The 4,245-nt window shown below is 56.8% G+C and overlaps 1 long non-coding RNA gene across 1 annotated transcript; it reads right to left on the bottom strand.

Moving 5' to 3' along the window:
- Window positions 1-999: 999 nt before the first annotated feature.
- Window positions 1,000-4,017, bottom strand: LOC143163931 (uncharacterized). The gene is made up of 3 exons (XR_012995995.1): window positions 3,972-4,017; window positions 1,767-1,871; window positions 1,000-1,034 (listed from the first exon to the last, which is right to left on the bottom strand). It is a non-coding gene; the product is annotated as an uncharacterized LOC143163931 (long non-coding RNA).
- Between the last annotated feature and the right edge of the window lie 228 nt (window positions 4,018-4,245).

The raw sequence follows: 4,245 nt of genomic DNA on the forward strand, positions 1-4,245 counted from the left end.
AGAGACCTGCATGTGCTAAGAGCCTCGGGGGTGTCCCAGGCCCGGCCGGGGGCACCCCGCATGCACAACAGCCCGGCGTCCATGCATACTAAGTAAAGCAAGAAATACATAGATTTTGCCTATCTGCCGATCAAACGCGGAGATCTGCTCTGGTAAATGATGCATTAGATGCGGTGGCTGTATTTGTTGTGTGAGTTTTGAAAGGGTTCCGATAATCTGGAAGCAAGAGATAAGGAACACCATTTATTCAGCAGCACTTTGGAACCAATTTTCAACCCTGTTCAACCCCATTCTCCAGCAGCCTCCAGGAGCCCAGGAGATAAGGATTGGGCTATTCATTATCTTCACAAGGAACAAAGATTAGCTAGCAGAGATGAAAAATTACCCCTGGATAGTAATAATAAGGAAGCGAACCTGGAGAGTTGCTGAGCCTATATTCTCCCTGCTGCTGGTGCTGCTTCTTCTCTTTTTTAAATTCTCTCCCTCTCTTTTTTGTTGAATCAATATTGAAAGGGTTGGTTTTTTTTTTTTTTTTAAGGGGGGGGGGGAGCCTTCCCCACTGTCTATCATATTTTTCAATATGCAGAATATGGTTGTTACCGTGGAAGAGAGCAGAGCACGGTCCCAGACTTTCAGATGACATCTTTAGTGTGAAAGCTAAACAGCAGAGGAAAACATCCTTCGCTTCCAGCGGGCATGAGGGGAAAATCGCAACCCCCTGCCCCTCCGGCCCCAAATGCCTCTGGTGGCGCTTGGGGGTTGGCCCTGGCCCCGAGACAGCCCGGGACAGCCCGGCCGGCGAGCAGGCAGCAGCGCGGTGAGCCTCGGGTGGGCAGCCCTGTTCCTCCGCCGCTCTCAGCCCCCCCGAGCCCCCGGCTCGGACATCCCCGTCTGCCCCCGCTTGGGGAAAAATCTGCAGGCTTCAAACCCCGCTTTTCCCGTAGTTTTTCCGCCTGAGCGACGGTCCCTCGTTTTAGAGTCGTTCCGCGCAGGGGCGATCCCAGGGCGCAGCTAGCGACAGCGTCTCCCTCTTCCTGGGCACAAGGGAAAAAAGAAGGAGATATATATATATATGTATATATTTTAATACCGCATTCTTTTGAATTTTTTTCCCCTGCATAAATCTGGCGATGTATCTCCTCTCAGAGGATGAAGGGTAATACAGGAGGAGTAATTAAAACACTTACTTTGGAAATGGGCTGCGTGGGGCTGATAAGAATTATCTGCCGCATATCAAGGACCCTTTTTCCCCCGAACCATATCACAAAGACAGACAGAAAATGCCAGCAGAATAGGATTCCTCCCCCCTTTCCCCTGCTCACATTTTTACCTCCATTATGATGATAATTCCTCTCCCGCGAAACTTTTCTCCTTCCCTTCCTGAACCGTATTTCGTTCCCCCGCTCCCGCAGGGCCCCCGCCGGACCGTCCGGCCTTTGTCTCGCCATTAATATGGTTTTCCCGCAGCCCCGGGCGGGGGTCTCGCCTGCTCCCCCCGGAGAATCGCGCCGCGCCCCGCGGCGCCTCGGCGCGGCCCCTGCGGCCCCCCGCGGCGCGGCCCCCCGCGGCCAGCCCCGGCGCCCGCCACCCCATCCAGCCCCCGGGCGCTCGGCGAGGGGATCCCCCCAGCCCCGCACACACACACGCACCGGGCGGAAAATACCCAGCAGGTGAGGACTACCAAGCCGGGGCTGGGGCGCGCAAACATTTCCAAAAACATTCGTTCTGGCTGAATTTCCTAGTGGTCTACGAGATACGTATTTTACCGTTTTTTTCCTAGCTATAACAACGACTCGTCGCATAATATCTGCTTTCGCCTCTTCCAGCTTCTCCGCTGCGTCTTTTAACGTGCAGGTGCATAGCCCGAAAGACTGAGTTTAGGAAGGGAGGGGGGGAAGAAACACGAGGTTATACAAAAGCCAGGCTGGCCAATGCAAAAAAAAAAAAAAAAATCCAAAACCCCCCAAACATTCCCTTCACTAGGGAGTGGAAACAAAATTAATACGAATAGGAATAATTTATACGAATAATTGATCCTACAAAGCGGCTCCCCCCACTCCACCTTCCTTGGGGTCCAGTGGAAGAAGCGAGCGGCTCGGGAGAGGCTGGGGCTGTGGCGCCCAGGGCGCCGGAGCCCGGTTTCCCAGCGCCTGGGATGTGAGTGTGTGTTGTTGCTATAATATCAATTCATTTAAAATATGAAAGTCAAGTCGCGTAGACTGTGACAGCAACCGTAACAAAAGGTGCAAGCAACAGACAATGTGATGTGCTTGTACAGATATTGTAATGATGCAAATGAAGTGGAGGGGACGAGCTGCCTTATTATGTACATAAATACACAGTGGCTCGCTGTGCCATCCTTGAATGCAGGAGAGTGAGAGAGAAGGGGAGGGAAAGAAGGGAGAGAGGAAAAGAGAGGGAGGGAGGGAGGAAGGAAAGGGGGGAAGGAGGGAAGGGAGGAAAAAAAAAAAAAGGGCTCAGCTCGAAAACTGCTGCCAGTTTTAAGCAGCGCGCACCTCGGGCAGCCCCTCCGCCGGGCTGCGCGCACCCACCGCCCGCGGCTGAGCCGCCGCTCCCGGCGCAGGCAGGCGGGGGAGGCTCCCTGCGGCCGGCGCCCCCTCCCCAGCCCGCGGAGCGGCCCCGCGGAGGAGGAGAACCGGCGCTTTCCAGGCACCGGGCGGAAAACTGAAAGAAAAACGAGGACGGGCGAAAGGCAAGGTAAGGGGATGCGGCTGCGCGGCTCTGCGCGGCCCGGGGGCTGCCGTACCGGCACCGCGGCTCCGCCGCCGCAGCGCACCGGGATGCGGGTCCCGCTGCCGGAGCGCATCGCTCGGGGCAGTTTCCCCTGGGGACAAACCTGGCAGGGTTTTGTAAAGAACGAAAAAATGCCCCCAGCACGCCCGGACCCCCCGGGCCGCCTCCTCCTGCCCGGCCGGGGCCGGGGCTGCCGGGCCGGGCTGAGCCCGGTGCAGCGACCGCCGGCTCGGAGGCACGGCGGGGGCTCAGCCGGCTCTGCCCGGCGGCTGGGGCGCACCCGGTGCGCTCCCCGCACCGGCACCCTGGGGGGAGCGGGGTCGCCGGGCCGCGTTTGGGTTTGAGGGTTGTTTTTTTTTTCTTCCCTTTCCCATTGTCACCGGGGTAATTATTTAAATCTCCATCTTGGAAAGTTGCATTTCACCCAGGGCGGCCAGGCAGACACTTCCCGGAGACAGGGTGTGCAGAGCCCCGCGCCCCCTCCCCACAGCCACATCCTATCTCCTCGCTCCCATTGTTGGCAGATTTGGGCATTAAAAAAAAAAAAAAAACCAACAAAAAGAAAGATGCAAGGGTTTGTTCTGCCCCGGGAAGCCGGCAGGGCCCGTCCCCGCTCCCCCTGCACCTGCCTGCCGGGGAGTCCTCCCCGTCCCAGTCCCGTGCGGCAGCTTTACGGAGCTTTGCATGATTTAAAATTACCCAGCCACATCGGGGACCGGGCCGCTCCTCTCCGCGGGCTCTTTCACCCCCCTCTCCTTTTTTTTTTTTTTTTTTTTTGATGGTGTATGTGCAAAGTTCCCCTCTTTATCCTCCTTTTGCTTTGGGGTGCTGAGGCTGGAAGGCAAGAAAAAAACTAAATAGAAGCAACCAGGAGCGGAGCCTGCCTGGATTTGAGGCGATTTCAATAAGAAAAGCGACTTCACTAAGGGGGGTGCGGGTTTCGGGCGCGGGGATTGTTCTCCCCCAGAGCACGGAGCATCTTTATTAAACGCAATTATTTATTTTTTTCCTCGGAAGTCTAAACCCCGGCCTGGTTCAAGCCCCGCGGCTCGCAGGGGAAAGGCAGCCGCGGGCTGCGCCGGCGGCCGGGCCGGGGGCGGCGGGGAGCAGCCGCGGGCGGTGCCGGTGCCGGTGCCGGGCGTGAGACGAGCCCCGCTCCCCGTTCCGGGCTCGGTCCCTCCCCAGCGAAGTTTTGCCTGCGGAGAAACAAATCAAACCTGCGGGATCGGCCTCTTTCCTCCCTCCTGCAACAGCTGCGCCCGAAATAACCTTGCAAGAAAAAAAAAATATAAAATTAAAGGGAGCTCCTGCGAACGAAATCTTTCCTGGCAGCGCCTGAAAAAAATCTTTACACCTTTTTCTGGATAAAGCTGTGCGTGTGCAACCCCCCCCGCACGCGTTTTTCTTTGGGAACTTGCACAAAAGGCGTTTTTATGGGCAGGCTGGGGTCGACTTGAAGCTGTTTCTCCCCTTTATTTGCAGCCGAGCGAG

Source organism: Aptenodytes patagonicus, chromosome 8 (genome assembly GCF_965638725.1).
Source record: "Aptenodytes patagonicus chromosome 8, bAptPat1.pri.cur, whole genome shotgun sequence".
Classification (NCBI taxonomy): Eukaryota; Metazoa; Chordata; class Aves; order Sphenisciformes; family Spheniscidae; genus Aptenodytes; species Aptenodytes patagonicus.